The 17,106-nt window shown below is 46.5% G+C and overlaps 1 long non-coding RNA gene across 2 annotated transcripts; it reads right to left on the bottom strand.

Moving 5' to 3' along the window:
- Positions 1-619: 619 nt before the first annotated feature.
- Positions 620-16,865, bottom strand: LOC120754796 (uncharacterized). 2 transcript variants are annotated; one of them, XR_005701566.2, is made up of 4 exons: positions 16,693-16,865; positions 8,975-9,133; positions 5,076-5,333; positions 620-4,777 (listed from the first exon to the last, which is right to left on the bottom strand). It is a non-coding gene; the product is annotated as an uncharacterized LOC120754796 (long non-coding RNA). The 2 variants fall into 2 exon arrangements; XR_005701567.2 differs by lacking the exon at positions 16,693-16,865 and adding an exon at positions 9,274-9,341.
- Positions 16,866-17,106: the final 241 nt, after the last annotated feature.

Here is a 17,106-nt window from a genome sequence, read left to right on the forward strand (position 1 = left end):
ACGGACCTGTGAGTTAATTACGACATATTTTCCGAACAAACCGCGGCGCGCCGCAGAAGGATAATGCTTACAGCGGGATACAGCATCCCGCAATCTCGAATCTGCCGGCGCAGCCCGGGCTGCCATGCGGCTTTCCTAAGGGCCGTAAAGCAGAGCAAGGAAAAATGCCTGCGGCAGGTTACTTCCCTGCCAACAGGTGCCTGTGCACACGCCCCGAGGCTGCCGGAGCGCCGCTGAGCCGATGATGGGCTCAGCATCACGTACTCCCCTTTTGGGAGCAGCACTCCCGCTCATCTCTTCAAGCCACCAACAGGGTGGGTGTGTGAGCAGAGGGGATCAGCCCGTGGTTCGGGGTAATGTGGCCATGAAGGCCAAAATAATATGCAAACAGAAGCTTTGTGACACCTCGTGAATTTAGAGACTGCTGCGGTTTCCACACATTCACTCTCACTGTGAACACTGTGACGATGCCTTGGGAAGGTTGACCTGAAACAAAGGCTGGACAGAGCTAGAGAATAGATATTTATTGAAAGCCCTTTAAGGGTATGCCTTGGGAAGTCTGACCTGAAACAAAGACTGGACAGAGCTAGAGAATAGATATTTATTGAAAGGCCTGTAAGGGTACACCTTGGGCAATACAAGAATCTGGCCAGGACTACACCCAAGGTGAACTTAGAGCAGTCATCAAAATTGACAACCGGTCATGAGGTCTTACACGTTTATAAGTTTTGGTCCATTTGCATATTGGGGTTTAACTGTCCACTTACAGCTCCAGGTTGTGAGGTCTCATCCTTCTTGTTTTCTCTCTTCAGCCTACCGTTGTTTGGGCTTTTGGGCCTGAAAGCTGTACTCATTGTCCTTGGTCTCCAGCAGGAAAAGGATTTGTTTTGTCTACCTACTCTGTGAAGAGAGCTTACTAGCACTAAATGAGGCTCAGAACTACACCCCTAGGCAACACAGAATGTGAAAAACACAAAAGCTAAAACTTAAAGCTTTGTTTCCGCCCTTTAGAGGGGGTCTTTTCCTTATCGAGTCTCTATTTTAAATATTTACTAATAATAGGTATTCTACAACAAATAAATGTCTTACAATAATAAATAACAATAATAAACATCTAAAATAGATAAATATCTAATAACAGTAAATATCTAACAACAGTAAATATCTAATAATATATTAATATCTAGCAATAATTAAAAATAAACTGTAATAAACATCTAACAGTAATAATGTTTTGTACAGTTGGGTATCATGCAAAGAAGAATAATGATGATTGTTAACAGTTCTTTAGGCACAGAAGAGGAATCATTTAAAGCATGTTTTTTTCTGCATCAGCCTCCGTTTTTACAGTTGTCTCAGGAGCAGAAGCTTTCTTAACTCTGGAGTAGTGAATCCAGGGTCTTTTGTCAGCAATTTTGACTGCAGTGAGGGTGGTCAGCAGAACTTTGAACGGTCCTCTTCACCTGGCTTGTAGAGGATCACTGTCCCACCACTTAACATAGACCCAGTCTCCAGGCTGGAAGGGATGTGCAGGTGTGTCCAATCCTATGGGTCTGGATAGCACAATGTAAGTCTGGAGCTTCTGCAAAGTGCATTAGATATCTCTAGAGCCATTAGATATCTCTGTAAACCAAGTTTCCCCTTCATGTGAATTTCACATGGAACATGTGGGATCTGATATGGTCTGCCATACAGTATTTTATAGGGACTGATGTTATGTCTCTGCCTTGGTTGTATGTGTATCATGGGTTGGCACAGTTTTGTTTTCTGGTTATAGAGAAATGCGAAATGTTTTTCCCTGCCAGGACCATGGAGTGGTTTTTGGGGAGAGGACAGTGACGTATCAGAGAGCTAGCCAAGATATTGGCAGCTAGGCTGACCAGTAAGGATGTCAATGTGACTTTGGAAAGGGCATTTAAAACTAATCTGCAGCAGATGGGTCTCTCTCTCGGAATCAGCCATGAGGTACCATCGTGGGCGGCCGGGCCGGGCCCGGGTCGGGCCCTGCTGCCCTCTGGGCTGGGCCCAGCCGGAGCTCCGAGAGCTGCTGCCCACACGGGAGCGGCCCGGGTTGAGCCCTTTTACAGCTCTGTGGTAGCTCCGAACCGGACTGCCCTGGATGAGACCGAGGGGTGGAAGAAAGGACATCCACCAGCTTCCTCCATCAGCACAGCTTTGCATTTTCTTCAGCCCCATGCAGCCCGGTGCATGCACGTGGCCCTTGCAGGCCTGGGCAGATTTAACCCTTTCCTAGCAACATGGAACTTTTAAAGCACAACTCTTCCTTGAGAGAAAGAAGAAAGAAAACAGAGAGTACATAGAACAGACACCAAATGAAGTCAGTGGGTTAGAAGTGAAAGAACCAATAATATTGGAATAGGATTGAAGAAGTGGACATTTTTAACTGGAATTCTCTAAGGTAAACTATGGAGAAATGGGCTGTTCTTTGTACCATCTTAGTGTTGTTTCAGAGAATGCTAGTTCTAATCAAAACTGAGGACTGATGTGATTGAGATTTAACTGAGAACTTCGAAGCCCCCGCTCCTGGGTTAAAAGGAGGTCTCAGCCTTTGAGACAAAGATGATTTTAGACTAGAAGAAGTATTTGTAAATAGTACCCCAGATACGCTGAGAGGTCTTGATGATAGAATATCACAGTCTGCAAAAACCCTGGGCATCAGCAGATGTGTGATATTGGAAGCACTGGACTATTTTGTCTTGTGGCAAACATCTTCATAAAAAAGACCTTAGAAAGACTCTTCTCCTAAAGTAATGAGTGATTATGTCAAAATAGTGAAACTGACTGAAAATCTCAACTTGTGTCTTTCTATGTTGTTTAATAAGAAAGTTAATAGTTTGTAAGAGGAGAGAAGGGTGTTTTAAAGTGTCATTCTGTTTTAGTTTTTCTTTTTCTCAACTTTTTTCATTCCTTTAGTGTGTGTTAATAAAACTATTTTTGTTCATTTTTAAGCTTAAGCCTGTTTTGGTTTTTTTTCTCCTAATCTCTCCTTCCCACAGAAAAAGAATAAATACTAAAACCTCCACATTAATTGGTGTTTCTGCCTGGTTTCATTAAATCAAGACCATTACAATGTGGATTCTCAGAAAAGCTATAGGCAAGGCCTGAACCCATGTCATAGATGTTTCCTGACAAATTTTGCTAATTTGTGTTTTGAGAGTCCTGTTCATACATTCAACTTTACCACTCGCTTGAGGTCTATAAGGTGTATGCAGATCCCAAGTAATTCTCAAAATCTGGCTAACTTCTTTAGCCACTGTTGCAACCAAGTGTGATCCCCTATCTGATGACATCCCCAAGGGAACCTTGAACCTTGGAATTATATGGTTGAGCAAAACTTTTACCACTTCCTTGGCTGTATTAGTGCGACAGGAGTAAGCCTCCGGCCATCCACTGGAGGTGTCAGCTAACACCAGTATGTACTGCTCTCCCTCCTTGCGTGGCAACTCCACAAAATCTATCTGCTAGTAATCTCCAGGAAGATCCCCACTTTTGTTACTTCTAATGTAACTCTTTTCTTCACATCAGGGTTGTTTTTACAGCAGATTTCACATTTGCTCACTACTGTCAGTAATTCCCTTTCCTATTACTACCTTTTTTAGATGTTTCAGAAGGTTTTCAGCCCCAATATGAGTGTTTTCATGTTCTCTCTGAGCTAGCTGTCGAAGTATCAGGGGTGGGACTACAACCTAATTTGCTGGTGTAACAGCCCACCCACTTTTTGTGATCTCAGCTTTAAGAAACTTGATTAGTTTGTGGTGTGCTTGGTCATATTTTGGGGTGAACCCCAATAAGTCAATCTCTTTTTGTGGAATTACTGCGAATATATTTTTCTGCATTCCCTCTTGCTGCTTTATCAGCGAAACAATTTCCTAATTCTGGGGTGGTTTCCCCTTCTTGGTGACCTCTACAATGCATAATAGCTACTTCTGCAGGTTTTTTAATGCTCTCTAAGAGGGCAGGTATTTGTTCAGCATGTTTGATTTGATTACCTTGAGCGTTCAGAAGTCTTCCCTCTTTCCAGATGGCTCCATGGGCATGGACAACACTAAATGCATATTTAGAGTCTGTCCATATGTTTACCTTTTTTCCTTCGCTCTGGTCTTGGGCTCTCATCAGTGCAATCAGTTGGGCTTTCTGTGATGACACATCTGCTGGCGAGGCCTTTGCCCCGATCACCTTATCCTGCGTGGTCACTGCATAGCCTGTCATCCTTTGGCCATTTCTCATAAAGCTGTTCCCATATGTAAAAAGCTCCCAATCTGGATTTTCCAGGTGCACGTCTTTCAGGTCAGGCTGGCTGGAATAGACTTCTTCAATTGTCTGTTTTGTTCAGGTTCATGGTCAATTAAGGTGGAGGAAAAAAACATGGCAGGGTTAACAACAGAAGTTGTTTTCAGGGTAACATCAGCCTGTTGCTTGATATTTAAGCATACAGTTACCAGATAGCCAATGTCCCCCTTATTGTTCATGTACAGCTGCTACGGCATGGGGTACATACACTACAATGTGTCTCCCAAGGGTGAGTTTTTGGGCTTCCTGGATCAAGCATCCTGGCCAGCCCTGGGCACCATTTTCTACCTGTTTGGAGAAGTGGGCCACAGCCCCCCCTTGGTTCCCGAGGCGCTGTGCTAGTACCCCAGTTGACAAGAGCCCTTCTCCTGCCTTTTTTCTCATATTTAACCTAATTGACAGAAGAAATGTAAAAGGATATGAGCAGCAGGGTCAGAGAAAAGCCCGTGGCAGACTGGTCATAATGCTGATAAAAAGAAAAAAAGAAATCATGATCTCCAGCACAATTACATTCACTTTCCCCATCAAATGTTACTTTGAATTCCTTGATGAATAAACCCACAAAAATGTAACCCATTCTACCCTGCTCAGTGTGCTTATAGCTCAAATCACTCTTCTGCCTACCAAATGGGTTTGATCTAGCACCAGCTTTACACACAGTTGTTAATATAATTTCTAATTATTAGAGCTGCTTGCTGTGGCTGCAGCACACAAAAGGCTTTAACAGGATCCAGGCCTAACAAAGTCTTCATGCAAACACTCACCTGCTGTCACTCTTGTTGTTACATTATTTCTGAGCACAGGCTGATATCTCAGATGGGATTAAAGGCTCAGGCATAGACATGAGACAGTTTCTAAAGCAGCCCGGACTTGGTGTTGACATAAATTAGCTGTTTCAATGCCTGCCTGAGCATGGAGATTTCTTTTCTCACTCTGAAGAAACTTGTGCGGCTCAGCCATGACTCAAAGTGCAAGTGCCGGGGAAATGCAGGTCCTCTGGGGTGCTGGTTCTTCGGTCCTGACTAGAAAAGGAAAAACAACAAAACAAACCACACTTAAAAAACTTATTTATGGTCAGACTTTGCTTAGACATTTTCAGAAAGTCCCTCTCACACTGGGGTTAGATTTTTACATTTGGAGCAAGTGCCAGGTTGTGTTCTTGGAACCATTTCCTGTTCCAGTGGTGCTTTGGGCCATTCTACTCTCTCCAAGGCATGAAGTCAACCACCACATCTCTCTGTGAGGGAGGAGCATGCCCCATTTTTTCAGCCAGGCTTTCCTCCTCGCTGGAAAGATCCTTGTGGCCCATGGACTGCTTATTCCCAGACAGGAGGTGGGAAATGATGGGAGCAGGGTACAGCCTGTTCACACCCAGCCTGCCACCAAAAATTGAGTGGTGTGGCACTGCTCCCTGTGGGGATGGAGGTGGCACATTCTGTGTTTGCTGGTTTGCTTTAGCATGGCCGTTGTCTGTCTGTGAGGGTTGCACGATGTCCAAGGGAGTCTCTGCTGGCCCATGGAGCTTCCTGGGGAGATGGCTTGGCCAAAATAACCAACGCCTCAAGCCTGGTCTCACAGGTTAGCTGCACTTGGCCCACGTGGCAAAAGAAAGTTGCAGCCTGCCTGTGCTCCAGCACACTGTCACCCTTACAAATGGCAAGAGCCTAGCCTGCAGCTGCTCTCAGTCCACCTCCAGCCAGCAAATCCTTCCCACCCGCAGGAGAAAACGTATTCCTTGAAATCATACTTCAAGGAGTGGTGCGGGCATGGGGCACGGTACGAGAAGCAGCCTGTCAGAGGGACAGGGGACAAGGAAACGCCACAGCGCTGGACCCCCGTGCTGGGCCAGGCTGCTCAGCAGCAGCTGTGCCGTGGGGGCAGACTGGGGACCCGTCCTGCACAGCTCCAAGGCAGCTCTCTCTGCCTCCCCCCTTGTCCCGTTCTGACCAGCCCTTGCCACTGGTGTCCCTGTAGCTGCCAGCAAATTCGAGGTGCTGTGTGCTGCATGCTGGCACAGCTACTTCAGCAGAAAGCTCCAGAATGAGTGCTGAGCCTGGGGCAGCTGAGCCCACACCACCTCCAGGAGAGTGGAGCTGCACAACCCCTCGCCGCTCTTCCAGTTTTCCATTCTTTTCTCATTTTCATCTCGCCCCTCCTGATGAGCCCCAAGTCCCTACGTGCCAAGCAGGGTGAGAAGACTGACACGATTTTTCCAAAGCCCCCAGCGACTCGTGGGACCCGCAGCCCAGGGCTCCGCCAGCTCCTGCCCCGGCAGGCCGGCCAGGCAGCGGCAGCTGCTCCCCCAGAGATGGGGAGAACAATAAGGAATACCAGATCTGCCGCAGGAATGCGGGAGATACCGTGGCGGGGGGCCCTGAGAGTCTGGGCAGCATTTGCTCACGGCTTGGCCGCAGCCCAGGGGATGCCACTCAGGCCGCGCTGTCGCCGGCGGCGGTGGCGGGGGACGCGCGGGGACGCGCGGGGGATGCTCCGGCCCCCCTCCCGGGCGCCGGACACCAGATGGCAGCCGGACACCGCCGCACGGCCCCGGAGAGCCCGGGGAGCACGGCCCTGCTCGGCAGGCTCCTAATGAATCACATCTGCGGATCCCGCCCGGGGAGACGGAGCCGTGGATGCGGCACCGCGCGGGGATTTCACCGCCGAGCCGGTCCCACGCTCGGAGCCGCGTCACTCGCGTACGTGCGGCAGCGCACTGCCGCTGCTTCGCTACAGACCCACACCCAACAACAGCCAAAACCTCTGCCTGGGGCTGCGCTGGCCTGCAAAGAAAGGAGGGAGAGCAGCTGGCAGCTGATGACCAAGGCTGCCAGCGCAGCTGGGCATCGCGACTCGGGGCTTCACCCACGGCTGTGCAGCCGCGCTGCCCCCGCTCCCTCCTGCGGGCACACGCCGGTCACCCTGAGCTCTTCGGGTGCCTGAAACCAGGGTCCGCACCCGCCGCTGCCAAGGCCTGGCACGCCAATTAGAGTGTCATTACTCTGTTGAGTAACAGTTTCCCTCAATGACTTAGGAACTTTAACCCAATTTTGAAATGTAGGGGAGGCTAAGTTGGATTACCTTAGCTCAACTGCTCATGTCATAAGCCCTTGAGAAGTGGGACTGTACGTTTCTTCCTCCAGAAACCTTTTGTTGGCTCAAAAAAATTCTTGTTTTTTTCTTAGCTCAGACACCAAGAGGGGGAGTTTTCAACTTCCAAAAATAAATCAAAGACACCACGATGCCTGCAGGGTATTTGTTTCTCCATAGGAACGTGAATCTGGTGGTTTAGTTTAAGGGAGGCTAAGCTCTCACATTTTCTACATTCCTCTTTTTCCTCACAGATCAAGATCGACAGGTTTGAACTGTTGTTTTAATGAAAACCTACAACTCCTGAGAGGGTTTCCTGTTTTAAAAAGATGATATTTCAGAGCTACAAAATTCCGAACAATTTGACTTGCTATCACCTTCGTTGGGTCCCTTAACCTCCTTGTGCCTCTGCTGGGCATTGATGAAAGATGAGTGATGATTACCCATTAGGAAAGCACAGAGACATCTGCAAAGCAGTAAACTGTCCCTAAAAAGAGGACTCTTTGAGTGACACCCTGAACCTGTGTTCACCAGGTGCAAATCAGATTGCTGAGTGAGGCCTGGAAAGCACCACTTATACCAGGGCACGACCAGACCCCCCTGGCAGTGTCACCTCCAGCTCCTCCACCTTTATTCCTGATCCCTGGCAGCCAGAAAATCTCCTCGGTGCTCTTGGGTAACAACCACAAATTGAAGCAGCCTTTAGCTTCTAAATTAACTGGAGTTAAATCACCGCATAGCTCCCCCAAAATTTCATGGCAATTAGGCCAGCAGTCCGGCCAAGCCCTCTTTTGTCATCTCTCATTCAAGCTGCTGAATCAATCCCAGGTAGGTTTTCCCCTCCCTTGTGCATGTGGAGCCCTGGGGTAAATCTAAACATGACCAGCCTCAACAATGCATTTCTGGAGAGTTTTCAGAGCTTAAGCTCTGCAGCTCAGAGCAAGTTTGGGGGTAGGTGCAAATCCCTTGTTGAAGGTTCAAGTATTTGTTTTAAAGTCACGAGTACAACAGGACTCCCTGACTAAATTTTCGGTCCAGGAAACTAAACTTCAGCTCCCAGTTTTGTTAATTCCGCAATCCAAAATGTTTTCTTTGCTTTTTTTCCCTTGACTTTTAAAGGCAATTAGGATTTTCCAACTCTTCCAACAATTTAGAAGCTCTAATATGTAAAAACACTTTCTTGTGTTACAAAAGTTTCTCCAAGTTGTAAAATGCATTACAAAGGGGAGGAAGCCAGGTCCATGTACGCTGTTTGGGCTGCTCTTCTGGCAGAAAATGACCACTGGCAGCGCTCACGGCAGGCAAAAAAGGACTTATCACCCAGATCCTTCAAAGAGTCAAAACCACCTTAGCTGGGCAAACCGGCCCTGATTTCTCAGAACTAATCCCTGGAGGTACTGGTCTGCTGACCAGCAGTAATCAAGCCTGCTGTGATTACTGCAGGGCTCACAGCCCTTCAAACATTCTATCTGCAAGCCCTGGTTCAGCCCACTGCACAGAGAAGCTCTTCAAAAGTTCCTGATAGGGACGGGTGGGACATGGGAATGTCGAGGGCTCCTGATGCCTCCCCGCTCACCTGCTCCAACTGTGCAGCCAAGGGTTTTAAGGATCTTTGAAATTCACACTTCACAAAGCCAGTCGCTCTCCTGCTTGACTCAGAAATCCTCCTGGAACATTGCTGCTCCCAGTCTGAGCTCCTCTTTTAAAGCCAGGTTTTCTGCCTGCTATCTGATGCCTATAAAAAAGGAGAGGACAGCAAAGCTCAGGGAAGCACTTACCTGACATGTGGAAGCTCACAGGTGCAACAGAAAGGAATGCACATGCCCATCAGGAAAATGGGAAAGGCATTAATGATCTTCAAAGCTAGACTCTCACTTGTTATTTCTCTCTGGCTGTTATTTTTGAAGGACTTCAGGATTCCTTTTATCATGGAATGTTTCCTGAAAAGTTCTCGCAGAAAAAGCTTTTTTTTTTTTTTTTTTTTTTTTTAATAAATCCCTTTGCATTTCAGGTACATGAAGCAGTTCATAAGCTGCACCCTGAGTACTGCTCAAGGACAGGAGAAATTGGGATTTTGGGGGATGCTGAGGCTTATCAGCTTGCTGGAGGAACTGGAGCAGAGCCAGCAGCTGTGATGAACCAGCCCTGTGCTGGTGGTGGAATGGCACATCTCTGCCCCACAGAGCTGCCAGGGAGTTGCTTCCTTCTGGATGCAGAGTTGCACGTGGGCTCATTTTCTGTTTCCCCCTGTTCTGCAGTGCAGATCTCCCCCAAGGTCCCAAAACTGCAGGATGAAAAACTCATCCTTCTTTCTGGCCCGGATCCTGGACAGACATGTGCACATGCTTAGTGCTGAGCATGTGAGTAGCAACACCGATCTCCACGGAGCAATCCACATGCTTGAGCAATCCACATGCACATTTGGGAGCGGGGGAGAGGAGGACACTGGGTTCTCTGATTGCCTGCTTTACATACCACTCCTGGAGATCCCACCCAAAAGAGAACCGTGCAGCAGCATGGTGCTGAGCTGTACAGCTATTTTTATTTCCATCTCTCGAGGCCTTGCTGAGTGAGACCTGCTACGAATTATCTGGGATATCACACCCCAGATGAGTCCGAACAACAGGTCTTGCTGCAGACTGTCTGTGTTCAGAGGGGTGATTTAGTTACTGCTTTCCCCCCCACCCCGTCTTCTTCCTTATTCCCATTAGTGACACGTTGGCTGCAGAGAAAACTTATTCATGCTCTAGAAATGTAATATTTACTCAAAACAATTTTTATTTGGCTTGGCTTCTTCCCAGTGCCATAAAGTGATAGCCAACCCCAAGTGCTTACATAGACAGCATGTGCATCTGAGTCATATTTATGATCCCCGTTATAAAAAGACACAACCTTGTCATTTGGTGCAATAGAATGGGACTGAAGGCATCAGCACGTCTTGAGCATAGCCTGTCTCTGGAATCTGCAGAAATTTGCCATGCTCCAAATTTAGAACTTGTGGGTGGGATCTCGGTCAGGAGCCAACTTTTTATACCATTACATCACAGGAATTGAGGACTTCGTGCCAAGGAGCCAAGGAAATTAATAAAGAGCAGAGGCTGTCCAGCTGCTTGAATTTAAAGTCATGGCAGAGAGGTATTAATAAATACAGCTTTATTCGGAACATTGTAATCTCACCACTTAAATTGAACATATCCCCTCTCTTTACTGCAGCTTACTATTCTGTTAGAACTTGCAAAGACAATAGGAAGGAATTAACTTCTGTAAGAGGGAGGCCCAGGGAAGCTGGGATCCCTCTTGACAGAGGCCGTGCTCCAGTGATGGCTCTCCAGCTGAGCACCCCTCCAAGCATTTGCTGCGCCATCACCTCTTCCCTGGCTGTGGGAGGGGGCTGGAACGTGGCGTGTATTCTTCCAGCTAACACACACAACAGACAGGGATCAAAGCCATAGACAGCTAATTAGGAGAGAAATTCAATTTGTTTGACCTCTCTGAGCTGGGGCAGCCAGTGCAAGCTCAAATGTCACAGCCTCCAGGGAGCTGATGGTAAAGCATGTGGCCACTTACCAAGAGGCACAGGGTGACCTGAGCGACCTTCCATCCTGTTTGGGATGCACCGTGTGCACCCACAGCCCCGGCAGGGCTTGGCCCTGGGTGCAGAGCGTGGCTGGGGCTTGGGGAAGGGCCGTGCTGGCGCTGGGAGGGGGCCACTGCCCTGTGCCCCCCAGATTGTGGAGCTCAGGTCTGCCACACACCTCTCTTGGCACCTCCAGGGCACAGCGCAGGACACAGGCACCTTTCCAGCTCCAGCCTGCAGCCCCCAGCAGAACAGGCTCTGTAGGAAAACACCTGGCTCCGGACACAGAAAGGGGTCAGGGGTCCCAGTGCTCGGTCTGCACGCCAGGGGCTGAAAACAGGCTTGCCATGAAACAGACAGCCAGGAGAACACAGCAGTGTCTGTGGAAAAGGGGCTCCCCTGATGCTCAAACCACAGAAATGTTGGTATGCAGCTTCAGAGATTTACAGCTTATGCTCTTCTCAAGGGTATGCAAAAGCTATGAGTAATTAAAAATATGGCTCTGGATTCTCTAGGAAGTTCCCCATTTCCATACTACAGATAAACAAGATGAGGTAGAAAGCAACAGAAAGCTGCTTCGGTGGGACCATACTGTCAGCAAACCAAACAGTTAAGTTTCCTGGGAGATATTCCTGCACCCACAGGTACCTCATCGTGCTTGTACGTGTATTTCTTGCAGCAGCACATACCAAACAGCTTTATGCATCTGTGCCTCACCAGGAGCCAGCACAGCAAAGCCCGGAACCTACAGATTCCAACAACCCCTGCTTTTGTCTAAGCAAACACACACATAAAATAAAATAAAAAATAAAATTTAAAAAAAATGGTTTAAAAACCATAACAAGCAGGTTTAAAAAAAAAAGAATTAAAAATAATACCTTCAACAATGTGGTCACAGGGTGACACTTTCCACAGTGGAAAGAAGGCAGTGACTGATAGGGATAAAAAGCAAAAATCAGTCAGTTCAACTCAGTGATCTTAGAATCATAGAACAGTTTAGGTTGCAAAGACTTGAAGTCATCCTTCACTTCTTAAAATGTGGTGTTCCCACCTGCAACACAGGCATGGACATGCAGGGGTGTTACAAGAAGTCAGGCTGCTCTAGATTCGACAGGCTTTATTACTGGAAAACCCTCTTGTATTTTACCTAGAAAAATACAATGCCAACCACTTATGCATGCCAGAGGACCCACGGAGACATCCTGGCCCCTGATCAAGTACAATGCTCTGTATTTTTTCTCCCAGGGTGTAGCTGCTCATGCTGGACTATGTATTTTATGTTTTTGTGAACGGCTGTGAACATCTAAAGATTAAAGCCCTCAGATTTATTAAACAGCCCACTTATGGTCGAGAGATGCCCTCCCGTAACACGACTCAGAGAGAAGCTGGGACACTTCAGTTCCAGTGAAGTGAGTGAGTAGAACCTTTTGATGCTGCTTCCCCGTGGGATGGGACACCTCTCTGGGCTCTTTCTGGGAACCTGGAGTTGAACTAGCTTCTGGAGCTGCCTTGTGCATGCTGAGAGCATCTTACATGGCTCTGAAGCACTTCCAACCTCAACAATGGCACAAGGAGACTTTGAGGAGGGACAATACAGAGTTTACCTCAACTGCTAAAAATACCTCTAATACAGGAAAGGCTGAATGGACTTCAGTGATTGGATAACTTGCAGAGATTTTTTTTTTTTTTACAAAAATATTTTTGGGGCAGAAAACACCAAAAAAAGTATCACCATGTATTTGTCAGAGACAAAAGACAAAACAGTTTTTATTTTCAACATGAGTGCCTCCGGTAGGTTCAGGTTGAGGAGCGAAGTAGCCATTTTACCCACAGTCTTATGTTTTTTGGTACCCCAAAGCTTTTTGGTGCGTGGTCCTCTTGCATGAGAGAGGCATTGCATGAGCAATGCCACTGCTCCTTCCACATGTGGGTAAAGGTGGAAGAAAAAAGTCAGCAAAATGAGCAGTCTTAAGGGTACCTTCACGCACCTCAGAATCTGGGATTTCCTACCTCTAAGAGCCAGGCAGGGGATGCTCGTTGTCCCTAGCCATTCCTTTCAGATTTTACAGGACAGTAACCTCACTTCCTGGAGCGCTGCATTAGACAAGCAATTGTAATTAGCAAGTGATTCTATGGAAATAGCTGAAATGCTTCAAGCTATAGCCCAACAAATTTCTAACCCATAGCCAATCTCCAACTCTCTTCCCACTGAAGTCAGAAGCAATCCGTCCCGACCCACCTACAGTTCTTAGAAATGCAGTGAACATTTTACATTTTGGAGAGCTTGCCCATTCTTATAACAGGGCAAGAGTCAGATTTACAAAATGCTACTCATGCTGCTTAGTAGCTTCCTTCCCAGAAGTACCCTTGTTCCCAGCAGACAATCCCTTATTTCACTACTGGTTCTAGATGCAGCCAAGCATCTTCCCATTTAAAAGTAATTTTCCAACAGCAGTAGCAATAAACACATTTGGCCAGCTAATTCACCTTCTGCAGTCATGGAGCTGGACTAACAACCTGCTTTATCTCCTGGCAGTGTAGCTTGTAAAACCAACTCCAACTGGTAGCAGAGAAATATATAAAACATTGAGAAGGGTTTTATGAGAAGGTGAGTTTGTGGCTTCTTAGTTGGACTTGTTTCCATGAGATTCTTAAAAGTCTCAAACCTTGGAACAGAGAAACCTTGGTTGTGCCTGATTTTCCAGCAGTTTCTGTAAAAGATGAGTCACTTGGAAAGCATGGGAAGTATCAGAGTAAGTGCTTTGATATCTTTTATAGAAATTCGGGATGGATTTGAAAGAAATGAGGGAAGTGCAGTTACTTCCTCTTGGAATGGCAGCCCGGTGCTGTTACACAAAACAGCGAGCAGACAGCAGTGCGCACGCGAGCCCGACGGCAGCTGAGGAGCTTGTCCTCCTAATCAAGTTTAGATCTGGATGCTGATGGACTCAGCAAACAAACACTCGTGTTTGTTATAACAGAATGAACAGAATGTACCGCAGAGAATATGACTCACTTTTCCATAGGACGCCTGTCTGTTCTCCGGGTTTGGATAAGGAAATGTTGCACCTCTCGCTTGCAGTTCGTTTTACAAAGCTTTAAGGAGCGTGTCCCGGTGAGCTGTCGCCCTGCCACATAAAACCTGATTCATTTGCCCTTGTGCAAACAAGCGTGGCTTTTGACAGGACACCCCACACTAGGCCCTGCTAAATCAGCCAGCCAGACTCACTCACAGGTGGTTTGAGTCCGGAGCGCTTTTTGAAACAAAAATATGCGGCCAGCTTCAGTAGTGTGTCGGCTGTTTTCCCCTGGGTGACAGGCTGTCCTCTTGCATCCAAAGTACCCCTCCTCCTCCTTCTCTGCGGGACAGAGCCTGCCTTTTAAGCTGGGCCTTTAAAACCACGGCTTTCCGTAAGAAAAGGGTTTGTTGAAGACAAACAGAGCTCGGGGAAGGGGCAATGAGGAAATCATCACATTTTTATTTCAAAACTTGTAAAGCTCAAAAAAAAAATAGCTGCCTATTAATTCACAGGAAATTCTGATTAAAGTAGGTGTCCTTACAAGACCCTCCTGCGAGAAATTCAAATGAAGGGAAGGGGAGGGAAAGAGATTTTTAAGTAAACAAGTGAGAAGAGCCAGGGAAAACAAGAGCAATAGGCAGAGTCTCAGGTGGCTGACTTGGCAGAGAGGGGTGCGAAGGAAGGAAGAGGCTGTGGGACGAGCCGCTAGCATTTACACTAGTCAAGAAGTCTCCAGAGTTTGTGACTTTAACCACAAGTTGCTTAACAATAATGTGAGATCCTTCTCCTTCGCACCCAGCCCCAGCCATGCTGGTAAATCCCTCTGTGAGTCAAGAGAGGGGATGCAGGTGCAGGATGGTGGTGTTGGACAAAGGAGGAGGACTGGCAGAAGGGTTGTTTCACACTGCTCCCTGAAATTACAGGAGTTGTGAAGAGAAAAGACAGCTCCTGGGTCAGGTCTCAGTCCCTGGACAGGAGAAGGCTGGTCAGTAACAAGTTTGGGATTGAGGGGCTGCCCTGTGATGTAGACAGGGCCACTTACAGCTAGAAAGAATTTTTTCCCCCGCGAAGACAGTGAAGGTCTTCCAGTGCCAGAAGAGAGTCATGAGAGAAATGTTGTGTTTATCCCTTCCCAGCAATGGATGCAGGAGAGCAGAGGATCCGTTAGTGAAGAAGTGAATGTGAACTGGCACTTCAGAGACCAACTTGTTGCTGTGGCTTTCTGCCAGGCATCGAAAGTTACCGTGAAAGGCACCCTCGATTCATGCTTGTGATGGAGATCAACTTTAACTAAGACTACAAGTTAGAAAACTATCTCAGATTAAGAAATTAAATATTCCCCAGGCTAAAGACTGCTCAGGTTATATATCTCATCCCTATGGGAATTTGTGAGGATCTTTAAAACAAATACATTGTTTTAAAGCTACCAGCTGCAATAATGGAGAAACTAACTGAATGACAGAAAAGCAAACCCTAAAATAGTTATCATTAACCCCAGGAGGGCTGGGGGTGTGTTGAGCTGTGGTTTTCTGTGCTCAGTAGCAACGCGTCATCATAAAGAGGCTGCATTTAACAGCAGAACAATGCTGTGCATGGTGTCACCTTCCCAGGGGCTCACCATGCAATGTCTCCAAACTGCTCCATTTCCACTGCTGAAGCAGCTCATTAAAAAAAAAAAAATAATAATAATAAAAATAAAATTTCCTCATACAGCTGGGAATAATAAAACTCCTCAAGAGCCTGTGATGCCAAGGACCTTTATTTGGAGGCACACCTCCATTCCTAGTGCTTTGGAAGCTGGTCTTTTCCAAAAATCTTTCTATAGATGCCAAAGCAAGGATGGATCTGGCCACAGTCCATTCGGCATGAGTGATTATATCTTAAAGGGATATTCCCTCTCTTTAAAAATTCCAATTCTTCTTAAAAATTGTAATTCATCTTTGTGATGGGTTAAAAAAAAAAATTACGAAAGAAACAACCCTTGTGCCTATGTCAGTGTCTTAGCTGTATAAATTTAAACATTCCATTGTAAACTAAGATTATCATGCCTCTTGCCCACTGAGACATGTGGGTTTGGCTTTATAAGACTCCATAACTGGACTGCTTGAACCCTGTCCAGCAAGTTTTCATCTAAATTGATTAGGATTTGGAACGTATTTTCCTGGACAAATTGTGTTCTAATGAATAGAACACTCCCTCACAGCTGTCCTGCCAGAAAGCCAAGATTTTTTCTGTCTAAAAATCATCCCAAAGTGACCCTTAGATAAAGTTCAGAATCCATTTTCATTTTTTTAATTAAGAAAAAGTTTGCTTAATTCCATTCAATACATTTCAGGGCTAGGTAGCTGACACACCATTCCTCCTAAACATTTTATTTTAAAGAATTTGGTCGTGATGTCAGGTCTGCCACAGACAATCCATTTCTAAATACACTGTTTACATCAAACACGAAGCATGAGGATGTTTTCAGCGGGAGGAGAAGCCTCTCTCATCCCCGTACCTGTAGATGGCACACAGAGCAAACTCAAGGTCGGCTCTATGCCTCACATGGTAGATATAAACATTAATGATGACAAACAGGGAATATCACTTTAAGGTCTCACCCAAGCATCAGAGATTTCCACAGTGCCCTTCTCCAGGGACAAGGCCCCCCAAGAGACCCCTCCTCACCCCCAGTAAGTACCTTCATGAGCTCACCTTCAAGTCCAAGAGTAGACCGGTTAATTATTCCCGACATTAATTATTGCTGGCCAAATGAAGACAGCACTTCCCCAGCTGCTCTGGGATAAAAGTGGTCCCAGTTAGGATGAATGCACCTCTTCTTTTTAGCATTTTGCTCCATAGTTGTTGTCCCAGATGTCCCAGCTTGAAACCTCAGTATATGTTTGTGTTATGATTAGCCCATCTGGAATTTTTATTCTATGACCACTCTCATAGCAGACAAGGAGGATTTCATTCAATCCAGAATACCCAGGGGACATCCATGGTTACATCATATTCCTTATCTCCTAGCAAGAGTATTTCTAGGAACCAGGAGTACTGATCAGATCCTTTCTAGTCTTGCAAAAGATGGTTCTGACCCACGTGGAAATAATGTGTCTTCACCATGTT

Source organism: Hirundo rustica, chromosome 6 (genome assembly GCF_015227805.2).
Source record: "Hirundo rustica isolate bHirRus1 chromosome 6, bHirRus1.pri.v3, whole genome shotgun sequence".
Classification (NCBI taxonomy): domain Eukaryota; kingdom Metazoa; phylum Chordata; class Aves; order Passeriformes; family Hirundinidae; genus Hirundo; species Hirundo rustica.